Below are 13,383 nucleotides of genomic sequence, written 5' to 3' on the forward strand. Positions count from 1 at the left end.
CTGTAAAGACCATGTCAAAAGGGGGGCTATGTAATGACCCCATCGATCTTGGGGCCAATTAGTGGAAGATGCAACCCTTTCAAAATTAGTGAAAAACACATCAGAGTTGTTCCCTTCTTGAAACTTTTGTAATACTGAACTAGGTATGTTAGGGTGTACTCTAGTGGTAGCAATGGTGTCTGTTAGCTTTTGCAGGGCGGTCTCATGTACCAATTGATTATTAGCAATTATGGTTGCTTGACTTTTTTAAGGCATTTTGAAGAGTTTCTCTGTCACTCCGGGCTTCTCGCACTTGCTCCTCCCATACCATCTGCAGGTGTCTCTGTCCCTCTGCAAGTTGTTGGATCATATCTTCCAGAGAGGGCTTTGCCTCCATAGTTTCAGACACGTTATATGGATTTTCAATCCTACTTCTGACACCAATATGTCGTGGGTGTATGTAAGGGGTTATGTTTGTCTACTATAATTAGGAATAGAGAGGGATCATGAAATTCTATTATTGAATATAAGGATATTTCCTTTATTATTGTCAACAGTTTGTCAAATCAGCTTTCCTCTTGTCTTTGTTTTGTCCTTTTCTTGTCCCTCTCCCTCGTAGTTTATTCTGGTTACTTCTTCTGCTCTTGATAGCTTCTCTGTAGGCATACATAGGTCCGTCCTCGTGTTCCAATGTCTTTTTCCCTTTTTAGTCTCTTGTGCGGCGTTGTAACCCTCCTCTTCCGGGTTGCCCCGTCCTATGAGCCGGATGTTGGTTTCCAAAGTACCCTGGGGTACTTGTTTACTAGCCCCGCATGATAAGTGGGGCCGGCTGTAACAGCTACTCTGTTACACATTGCTTATTACTGGGTAGGGTATCCAGTTTTTAGTAGGTCCCCGGGGCTCCTTCGAACAGCCAGGTCTTAAGTGTCCTTTGGAAATCTGGTAGTGAGGTGATCGTCTGGAGCTTTGTGATCCATTTAAATCTGGACTTCACTCCAATCTAGCCCACTCCACACTACTCCAATCTAACCTGCTCCACTCTACCCAATCTACACCACTCCACTCTACCCACTCCAATCCACCCAATCTACCCCACTTTATTATAATCTATCCAGTCTACACCACTCCACTTCATTCTATACTACCACATGCCACTCAAATCTATTCCACTCATGTCCAATCTGACCCATTTCAGTCCAATGCACCCCACTCAGATCTACCCCACTCTATCCCATCTACCATCTACCATACTCCAATCCACCCCACTCCAATCTACCCCAATCTACTCCACTCGAATCTACTTCACTTCACTCCAGTCTACCACACCATAACCCAATCAACCCCACTCCAATGTAGCCCACACCCACATCAATCTACCCCACATCACTCTATCCAACTGCACTCCAATCTACCTGACTCCAATCTACCCCACTCTAATCTACCTCACTCCACTCCAACCTACTCCACTCCAATTTACCCCATTTCAGTCTACCCCAATACACTGCGCTCCACTCTTCCCCAATCTACCCCACTCCACGGCCACCTCAATACATCACATTCCAATCTACTGATCTCTAATTTACCCCACTGTACTCCACTCCAATCTACCGCACACCACCCCAATCTACCCCAGTTCAATCTACCCACTCTAATCTACTATGCTAATCTACCAAACTCCCCTACTTCAATCCACCCCACTCCAATCTATCCCAATCCATCCCTCTCCATTCTACTCTCATTCTACTCCTCCACACTACCTCACTCTCTCTTCACTCCACTCTATGTCAATCTACCCCATTACACTCTACCCCAATATACCCCACCCCGCTAACCTTTAGCCATGCTGTACAGCAACTACACTGGTGCACAACATGACTAAAACACAATTGAATAGGCAATACCTATTGGCTTTGCCAAGGCTTGTTATTGTTGTTACTTTCCTCAACCATGTCTGCTGTTTTCTGTGCCATTTCTGCACCTCCTTTCCATGTTCGTAAGCATGGTGGTGACAGTTGCTTCCTGGATCCCAGAATCATTGTTGATACCTGCCCTCCCAGACATCTAATAGCCTGTGAATGGGTATGAATCCAGGTCAGATCTTAGAGAGATGCATTGATATTCAGTGCTTCAGATTTGTGTGCAAGGTACAAAAAGACTTTATTATGCTCAGCTAAAACGCCATAACAACATTAAAAAATCATAAAAATACTAAAAATCACTGAATAATAATCCAATCATCAAACAAATCAGATATAATAGTAGTCTTAAAAATGTAATCGCAACTCACATAGAAAAATCTTGGCTCAAACCTGTAAATCTCGACGTTGGACAGATATAGGAATTCACAGCTCTATAAATTACTTCTATATCGGACCAATAATACACACCAAGACAGCAACATGCTGCTCAGCTTTGTATTCCCTAAACAGTTGCACCAGTCCCACTTTCATGACTGGTCATTGTTTTAGAACAAAAAATTCAAAAAATGCTCAACAGTATCTTTCTTCCCTCAAAGGTACAGTCACAATGTCCCTTCAGGTAAACTGCTGGGTAGCATTTAGACATATGGGACCTGATTTAGAATCTGGCGGTAATGGTCCCACCATCGACTTTTCAACTGGAAACCCATCTGCCGATGTGACAGTCCGTCTGCCGCATTTAGATGTCCATGGTCCCATACATGAAAGCCTGCATTTGAATTGCCATCTCTGCCTAGAAATACCACCTGCATCGATGGTGGGAGAGGGAAAAGGGGATGCCGCCCGGACCCCAGCCACCCTTGCCGCAGTGCAGATTGGGATGTGTCTTGCCGCCAAGAAAATAGTGGCGGTCTGACCTTCACTTCTGAGTTGGCGAATTTGGGGGAAGTGGTGAAAACTCACCCTTTTTCCCCATTTCACCCTTGTTTTTGACAGGACATAACTGGAAAACAACTGCTGTCACTGCTGCCACGACCCATGGGGAAAACATGACCCCCCTTTGTCGGACTCGAAGGTAGGGACAACGCATTTCCATGGTACTTTGGGTGGGCACTGTACGACAGGTCGGGACTAATGCAGACATATACATGTCACAGTAAATGTTAAAATTTACTGTTCATGCATATGCCGAGGACACAAGTGGGCCAGCCATGGATGGGGACACACTGGTACACAACACATATCGCACACATACACAACTGTCATCATGGTGCCAGTATTCATGTGCAAATGAAGGGGGGCACCACAATTATGGTACATTCACACCTGTCAAGTGTGTCCATGTATACACATTGCCAGGGGACCTGTACCTGTCATTTTGTGCTGCGAGTTGTGTGTGTGAGTCAGTATGTGTATGTGTGTATGAGACAAGATTGTCTGGGTGAGGGAGAGGGAAAGGGAGTTGGAGTGGGTGCTGTGGCTGTGTCAGTATGTGTGCAATCTGCATATGGCTGTGATGTTGCTATGTATGCTGTGTTGTGTTGCTTCACGCAACATTCAGGTGAGTGATGTGGTTGTCGTTGTCGTGATGTATGTAGTTGTGCTTGTGTGTGCATGCATTTGTGTAGATGAGTGTGTAATTGTGTTAGTTGGTGTGTTGTGTGTGAGTACAGAGTCAATGGTGAATGTATGTTGTGTTGTGGATGTCCGTCAATGTGTGTTTGCGGAATGTATGTGTTGTGGTGGAATGTCAATGGATAATTGTGTGTATGTTGTGTGTTGTGTGTAGTGCAGGGGGACACATGTGGCAAAGGGCCAGTGTGCATGTCACTTACCTCTATTCCACAGCCACTGCCGTTGTCTGCTGTCCATATCCACCCTCCATCAGTGAACTGCCCCCAGTCCACCGCTTGGAGTGCTGTAACATCTAAATACGGTGGGTGGAAAACCATCAATTTGGTGGTACGAGAACCAAGATCTAAATCAGGCCCATAGTCTTTGGTAGATTAAGTACCTAACCAAAATGTAACATACACAGTACTTAGAACGTTTGAATAAATTTAGCCTAAATATGGCTCACAACCTAAACTTTTTTAATGAATAAGGTAAGGTAGCGAGCCGTCATGAGTCCATGCTCTACCTCACTGACAGCTTCTTGCATTTGGAGTACCAATACTTCTCCTTCAGCTGTTCAGTAAAATAGGATTTAGCTGTAGAGGGGGCAACCAAAAGAGCCTGATTTCCTTCAAGCTGGTTTCCACACAGCGGAACCACATTTTCTTTTGCAAACCTTGGTGCATGGCATACTCAAACATAGTATTACTGTACACTTCAGCATGCAGATTATTGTGCACCCTTTGCAGTTCAGTCTATCAGCTGTGTTTAGACTGCTACGCCCATTAAGTTTCCTTTGGCCAAGCACCTGGCTGTTTACGGCTGCCCCTATGTTTTCATCCCAAACATTTCCCAGTTTTAAACACTTCACTTATAAACTGAATCATCATTGGCCTTTTCTCTGTACACAGGGCTACGAACCCTTTTCGCGATCAGTGTGACTTACGTAGCTCAAGCTTAACTATCCATCTGTCTTTTTCCTTGCCCTCTATAATTACAATTTGAATCATGTTTTCAACACATTCTTGAGCCATCTGATTCATTAACTTAATCATTTGCCTCAATCTTCCATCTCTGCACCGAATCTAGATGTTTTGGTCTTGTGCCCTCTATGATGCATTGGAGCCATTCAATGATCTTTCCATATCCATGTCTGCTGCCCAGGCTCTTGGTTGCTGTGATCTATCTTTCTTTTCATCCTCTCGCTGTCTGTTGGTGGTTGCATGGGAAATTCACATACCGCTGACCACTGCTGCCTCTGTCATTGCTCAGCTAATGAGGGACGTCACCCTACTCATCAGACCTCCTGTCAGGGATCCGTCTTCTCAATTCTCAGTGTTCTCAGAGCAAATGCTCTTTGCTCAACCCTTGGCTCAATCCTATTCCCACGCTCCTCACAAGGGGTTATGAGAGCAGTTTGCTAGCATGCTCTGCTTGGGCATAGGCATGACTTGGCACCAACCTCTCCTATTCCATGCTGACCCATCACTGCCTCAAGTCCACACCCGTGGACACTAGTTTACTTTTGGAATGCTCCTAGAGTTTCACCACTAGGTTTTCTGATGATGATGTTCATTTTAGTTTTTCAGCTGCAAATGAAGCTCCCTGGACACTCTGAGCTTCTTTCTCCTGTTTAACATGGGCTTAAAGCAGGGAAGGAATTTGCTTTACACGTGAATCAAAGGAGAGAGACGGGATCTGAGTCCCACTTCTCCACCCTCTTGGCCATTCCCTTCTCCTTGCCACAAATGTAGATAAGACGATAGATTATAGTACAGTAGAATTTTTTTTATTTAGCTCTAATTAAATTGGTAGGTATTAAACATTGTCAATGGAATTATGTGATTGGTGGCAGACTGTTGAGAGTCATGAAAATCCTTTGCGCATTTCATTACGATATCCATATTGCTAAAATGAAAAATACTAATTCCATTGCCAAAAATAGGTTTCTTGATCCTGAGCTTGAATTTTGAAATCGCTAATCAGTCTGGTATTCGGTTACAAAACAGGAGCTCTGTAATGTTATAAAGGCTGAAACATACAAATTTGGAAAACATCGAATCATATTGTTTGCAAAGTGGAATGGGAACAGTGAGTCACAAATTGTGATTCCAAAATAGAGAATCGCTAATGTATTACAATGTACATTTGCAAATTGTGAATAGTTGCAAAATGGGAAACTTGCACTCGCAAATTATCATCAACTGTAAAGGAATGGAAATCAAAAGCAAACTATAAAGAGCACAAGAATTCACGTACTCTTTCAAAACGGTACCCCACATGCCATGGAAACAAAAATGCACATTAGGAGACCCAGTACGGGAGAAGGAGAAGCAAGAGATAATTTAGAGAGGCACACTATTTAAGCAGACAGAGAACGAAAAATTGGGGGAATATACCTTAAGTGGGGAAGTCATCCTTTGCCAGATAGATAGACACTCTGGTTTAGTAAAACAAACCACAGCTAAGTCATGTCCACTTATGTCCAGCTTAGATGCTCACTACACCTGCTAGCAGCAAAAGGACTTCCGCGTAGTGCATTCATTATCTGAGAGTTTCAGAACGGTTCTTAAAGCCATGTTGTCAACAGAGCCTGCCCATCTACCTTATCCTAACATAGTGGTTGAGGTGCAGGACACCAAGATGTGCTTGTACTGCTTCACACTATTCCTAAACATCTTTGGCTGTTCTTATTGGATCTACATATTAATTTGTACCTCATCTGGGAATGAATACCAGTATAGAATTAATTAGAAAGAAGGTCTATTTATTACTATTCACTGATGTTGTGGCTTGCTAACCTGGAAGTATACTTGACTTGTACACGTGTTGTCATTGTGGCCTGTATGGTGGATTAGCGCAAACCTTACTGCATTTATCCCAACGACTCCATCATGTCTTAAATTGTCATAGCTGTTGTAGTTGACAGTGCTTATGTCATTTGACCCTGGCATTTGACAGTATGCTTCCATCGACAGTCACTGAGGGAGCATAGATATAACATTGCATACACACAAACCTGTTCTGTGGCGGTGGAATATATTTTTTGTTATTACTCAAAGGCAGATGCCAACATAAGATGGAAGGGCCCTTCTGTTTGCCCCAGAGATATGATGCACAAACATAGCCTATCATGCCATTAGAGCCACAAGAAGAAGTGCAGGCTCAACAGATTTCACCAACACTCATTGATAAGGCTGTTAGCTTAGATGGCTATTGAAAAGGGATCACTTTGAGTGAATAACACAAACTTTTTGCTTATTCGCATGTTAAAACTGATTCCTACTAAATACCTTGTGCCTATTCTAGCTAATACTATTTGATTAAGCAATCTGAAGTACACACAATATGCTTTCGCCAAAAGTACGATTCAGGCTTGAAATACTAACTCTTAATTCCTCTTCCTTCTTTTGCTGACCCTGTCTGAATCTCTGCACACCGACATGACATAGACCTATCTTCCATAGAACCATGGCTCATGTGCACATGCACTTGTCATCTCTTGCACAGAGACACTGCTGAGGCAGAAAGCACTTGTTCCAAGTAGATTTATGTGCTGTTTGCCCCTCTTCAAATGCTACCCCCTTGCAAAATCCCTACTAAAGTGCCTCACTGCATTTGACATATTTATGGTGTGCAGTGACAATACACCAGGGATACCGTCCAGCTTGTCCACTGACCTGCTACACTGGTGAATCCTGGCTACATGGTGGCTTGCCCCTTGTGAAAGGGCACTTCATTATTTATACCTTAATTACCAGTAGTCTGGTAACCATAACAGATGTTCCCACAGACTGACCAGCACCCTTCTTTGATTGTTGCCATCAGACCCTCTCCCTTTTTACCCAGGACAAAATATCCTTTAATTCTGGCACATAAAGTTCAGCATTTACTTTTTCAGCACCCGAACATCCTTGGTGCTTGGAGTACCTCTGTCTGAATCATGCTTTTTAGGGACCTCTCCCCTGATGGTGGCTCACAGGACATTTTTTGCATATCTCAAATGCAGTGTTTTAAGTGGAATGGTATGTCTTTGATATAGAGATCTGTTAAACTACCACAGCAACTCAAAATTTCCATGTCCAAGTTTCCTGTGGTATCTAGAAGTACTCTATCTGAGATCCATCTCGGAAGATCCTCAATACCCAAGTGTCTGAAGTAGATGCTTTCCATGTCATCCTGTAATTTTGTATTTATCCTCCAATTGGCCACTCCAGGTCACCTTCTGCTTTGTCAGGAACACTGTGTCGTGTCTGGTGAAGGGAGTATTTCCTTCTGTTTAAATTGGGTTTTGTAATTCCTGACCCTCTATTTCCTGAGGACCAAAGGATCTATGGCTGACAAAATAAGGCTATAGAAATATTGTTCATAGAAGTACAGGATGAACCCAAAGGATGTTAAAATGAGTAGTAGTGTTTTTTTCTCTTTTAAGAGACAATGCATTTTCTCCTCTAGTTCAGTCCTAAAGAACTTGAAAAGGCATTTAAAGTGCAGCATTTTACTGGACAGATTCAGTATGCAAAGGCTTCAAGAAGAGATTCCTTCTAGCTGTTATATTGGGTTCCGGTCTGGATGCTTACCCGTTATCCGGGATCGGGTTTTCCGCTGTTCGATGTATGGTTGACTGTTTGCAGAATCTGCGATATCACCACACACTCACATTTCAGTTAGTCAGGTGCCCCTCGAGAAGCTGCCACCTTCTCAGGAGGAGTAAGCTAAAGGCATAAAAACTCCATGCTGGACAAAGACTTCAAAGGTTTGAAGAATAACCTGAATCCCAAATACAATAGTGGAATTCTTCAGGAAAAGAGAGTCAGGATCAGCAAGTGGAGTGAGTGAGTAAGCAAGCAAAGGAACACAGCTTTGTTGCAATGCACACAGCAACCAGACTTAAGCCTTTATATAGTAAAATAGCAGGAAAAGGAAATGGCATAAAACATCCCACGACATAAAACACAAAGGCTTGGGAAAACTAGAAAGGAATCACAAATAAAACAGCCATGATGGGAACAGGAATGACAACCTGAGATGGACTAGCTGTAGAGCAGCTTTGAAAGGCAGCTGCAAACCCTCAGGCGGCTGATTACCATTTTTAGCTGGAGGAGAGAAGCATCCTCAGAAGAGTGAAACTCATAGCCCGCAGCTATGGGCTACATGTGGCATTGTTTGAGACCTAGAAACCACAGGACCGCACAAGATACAGTGGTTCTCTGGCACCAAGGGAGTCAAAATTCTGTGTTTGTAACATGATACCACCTTCTGCCAGTACTGCGTCATGTACTACACCAAAAGAGAGATGTCAGGTATAAACTCTACCTGTCTCTCCATAGCTTCCAATAACATTGAACATTTTGAATAATCCTGGATTGCCATGAAGAGTCCTTGAAATCAGATATAAGCGATTGGCATGTGTCTGCCCTATAAATCCCTGCCTTTTCAGCTAAATAATCATCTTCATTATTCTTCTTTAAAGTTAAGTCTATTTTCTTATCAGATTGATCTTTCAGGATATTCTCCTCTGCCAATGGCGTTCATCCAACCAGACTGGTCACCTCAGCCTCCAATCAAACTGACCACAGAACATGCTTATCTATCTCGTCCAAGGGATAGAGTTTAGAAATACATTTGGGGATGTTGTTCTTGTCTGGGTCCTTCCAATCCTGTTTAGCCTCCCCTACCACATACTGATTTCAAGGGAGGCCAATAGATGATGGAAGCTGAAATTGCCTTAATGCTGGCTCAGGAGAAGTGCTAGGAACTTATTCAAATGGAACTCCCATATTTTTGCAAATTGTTAGGAGCTCAATTATTGATACTTATTGATTTAATTCTCCCTCTGATCTAAGGGAATTAAACTCTGCATGTATTTTACCATACTCTAAGGAGTATAGCTCATCCTCTTAATCAAAAACGGCATAGGAGCAGAAGTCTGAATGGAAAACATTGGGCCCAATTCACAAACTGCATTTGATAGTACATGAAGTACATTGATTAAGCACTACAGTTGTAGTACTTACTTAATACAAAGTCCAGTCCACAAACATGCAGGTGGAAAGCCCTAACTTCACCTCTCCTCTCCTGTCTTTTCAAAGGGCCGATCTCCACTTAGGTACATTTACAACTTAGTAGTACATGTAGGGGGGAGGCAAGGGGAATTAAGGGAAATTGATGAATGTCAACTAAAAAGTGAGAGGGGTTTTGGAAATGTAAGGAGAGGTTTAAGGGGGTGCAGACTATAACAAACAGCCACCTAGAACAGAGAAAGCACATTTATATTTGTGAAGTAAACTTCTAAGGTAACTACAGGCCTAAAGGTGATAAAACAGTAATAACTGTACTCAAGTCCAATCTTGAAGTAAGTCAAACGCCACATACAGTATAGCCATTCATAGATATTGTAACATACCCATTAAAAGTAATGGAGGCCGGGGCTTAAAATAACACTTAATAGGAAATAATGATGTTGAAGTTATTTTGCTTTTAGAAAATAGATAAATATCTATTTATTTTAATGTTTAAAATATATAATTGTGAAGCAATTATTTTGTTATTATAAAATGTATTAAAAACACAATTTAAAAATTAAATTAACCTTTTCATCTTTTGTTAAAGAATGAAAAGCAATTCAAATTAATTAAATGTTTAGCAAAATGTAATGCATATTAAACAAAAGCAAAATATTACTGGGGTAGGATTTTTTTAAAGTATGTTTTATGAAATATTATTTGGAAACTAAACAAATATATTCAAATTAAAACAATATTTAATGCACATTTCATTTATTGGGTTAATGTGCTCCTGGTTCTTCGTTACTAAAATGAGAATGTACAAATAAATACCAAGAAATATGAAAAAACTAATCCAGTTTGTATTCTTTGATATTGATTTCCTTCTTTGAAGAAACACAAATTCCAAATACATAACAGAAAACAGAATAAAAGACAGAAAAAAAAGAAAAAAGAAAAAAAATAGATTGTCACTGGGAACAGAAACAGTTACAAAGGATACATCAGGTGTCCCAATGTTTCAAAAATAGCTATTTCAGAAAAGGGGGGCTACTGCCCAATGTGAACATGTAGTTCTTCGTCAGAGTTCAGGCCAGTAGGGAACTTGCTGTAACACAATATGCTCAGATTACATTCTCATCCTTCTTTCCCTGTCTCCACCTCTCAGATTTACTGGCACCCTATCAACACCAAAAAATGAGAACTCATCATTGTTTCCTGCGTGCTTCTGATACCAATGTCTTGCAACAGGGTAGTTTGGATCTCTGTTTTTGATTACTCTAAGATGTTTAAGAATTTTCTTTTTCACTGGGAAACTGGTGCTCCCAACATAAGAAAAATAACAGGGATATTGTAAAACATATACCACAAAATTACTAGTGCATGTGATGAATTTTTGTATTTTCTGTGATATCTCTGTCAGTAGCATATATGGTTTTCTGTTTACACTGTGTTGGCATACTTTACACTTTACACATTTGTAAAAACACTGTTGTTCTATTCCCGCAACCAGGGACCTGTCCTAATCAATGCAGTGCCATACCTGTGTACCAATATATCCCTCAAGGATCTATTCTTCCTGTGTGTGGCCATGAGGCAAGGACTCATCAAATGACCTATCACTGGATCAGATTTTATTAAATGCCATTATCTGTCCAACATACGTTTGACCCGCGTAGATCTACTGTTGAATGTTGTAATTAAATTAAAATTTTCCTGTACCTTTGGTCCCTAAATAGAAAGTAATTGTCTCCAAACAGAAACGTAACATGTCAAGCAACATCCTGCAATGATCATATAGGGACAAAGGCTTGACTTGAGAAAATACTGACATGCACGAATAACAAGGTCATGTTCTATGCATGTGTTCAAAAACACCACATCTATAGTTACCATTGTATATTCGGATTTCCATGGAATATTGCCAACTTTCAATATAAAATCAGTACTGTCCCTACAACAAGTAGGCAAACCAAGAATGTAGGGTAACAAGAAAAAGTCAAGAAATAAAGAAGTATTCTCTAGCAGACTAAATATTTGTTTGTTCTCCTCTTGGTACTGAAGAACCAGGGGCTGCACCTTGGATGTTGATGTATATTTTGAAATAGTTTCTTGATAATTTGGTAGTTATACTTATACGTGCAAGATGGGCCACTAAGCCACAAAAGTAAGGTCTAAATAGGAATTGAGTAACTATACAGTTTTCAATCTGATTATCTTTACTATAGACGAGATAAGTCCAACTACACCTTCACACAGGCAAAGATGCATATTTAGCCACTAGGTATAAGATATGACATATATTAATATATATTATGCATGATTGTTGGTCCCTGAGGCAACGGGATCAAGCCTTCCACAGAAAATAGATGCAAGTGCCCTGGACAGAAGTCTAGTTGTGCACGAAATACCCTGTTCAAATCGTTTCTCCTTGCTGGAGAACTCTGACCCCTCAGCAGGAACTAGCAACGCTGACGCAAACTTGGAAACATCCAGCAACCAGGTCATGGACTAAAGCTCTCAGAAGGAGGTGGCAAACGTCATTATAGGCCTGAAAAAAGAGGTAAAAGAACTTGAACTAATGCTGACAGAGGCACTCTCCCTACTTTGATCAACAGCAAAGAAAAAGGATGCAAAGAGTCCTTCTGTAAAAACTCCTACACAAGTCAAGCCTAGCTCCATTAAGCCAAGAAGCTTACCGAGTGCAGGCCCCTTTCAGGCAGCCGATAGGGCAAGAGTACCCCTGGAAAGAAGTATAAAGGGTCCAGGGGAAAATAGATACAGTAGTTCCCCATCCAGACCCGCCTTCATGGGAAAGTGACAAACCCCATGAAATAGCAACCTTTTGCTAAAGATCACAGAATTGGTTATCCAATATATATGTGTAAGGACTCCACACTACCATTGAACGCTCTGGAGGATAGTATGTCACTAAAAAACAAAGTTATCTATTGGATAGGACATGTCAGACGGTGTGGTTCCATCATATATTCAGTCATTATTTCTGCCAAATGAAATCCAGAGGAGGCACAGCAATGGGATACCATTGAGATAAAATTGTCTAGTCCAGACCCAGTAAGGGGCCTGATATCTAGGGAGGCCCGCCATCCAGTATACAATGGCTCAAATATTATTTTCAAAAACCTTTGGCCGGAGCAACAAATCCAATCTTTTGTGGCACCCACTGCAGGCTATGTGGAGCAAGCATCATCCCCAAGGACCCATATAATGGACATTGCTAGGAGGGATTATGAGGGCCAGGACAGGAGCCAGAGATTGCCCAGAAAAAATGTGCGAAGATGATCTCTCGGACATTGACTGACTGTGGGAAGTTGCAGCCCTCCAGAATACTAATATATTGACCTGGGGCGAAAATTCCCAAACAGCATCTAAAGAGCGCTTAGAATTGAATATCCTGAGGGGTCCCAAACACGTTGGGACTGCTAACAAGATTGATAACACCAGGAGCTTGATTGCAACATCCAACGCAAAGGATTTATGCAATACTGATGTTGGGACTGGCTGTTTTCACCCTGCTCTAATCGCTTGGAACATAGCGGGCATACAAAATAAGATTGAAGATGTAGACTGGGGTTTGTTTATTGATAGTTGTAGTGTATGCTTATTTTAGGAAAAATGGTCCACCAGAAATGTGCATAGGCAAGGGTATATCTCGTTCTGTAAGGAGGCAATTCCATCATCTGCGGGGAGAGCAGGAGGGGGCCTCATTACATGGATACAACTTGCCCAGGAGGCATAATAAAGGAAATACATGTAAATTCAGCTGACATTTTGGCAGTTTCTATCAGGTTAAAACAGGAACTGTTTGTAAATCTTTATAGTAGACCAGGCCCCTTTAGCCAAAC

Source organism: Pleurodeles waltl, chromosome 3_1 (assembly GCF_031143425.1).
Source record: "Pleurodeles waltl isolate 20211129_DDA chromosome 3_1, aPleWal1.hap1.20221129, whole genome shotgun sequence".
NCBI lineage: Eukaryota > Metazoa > Chordata > Amphibia > Caudata > Salamandridae > Pleurodeles > Pleurodeles waltl.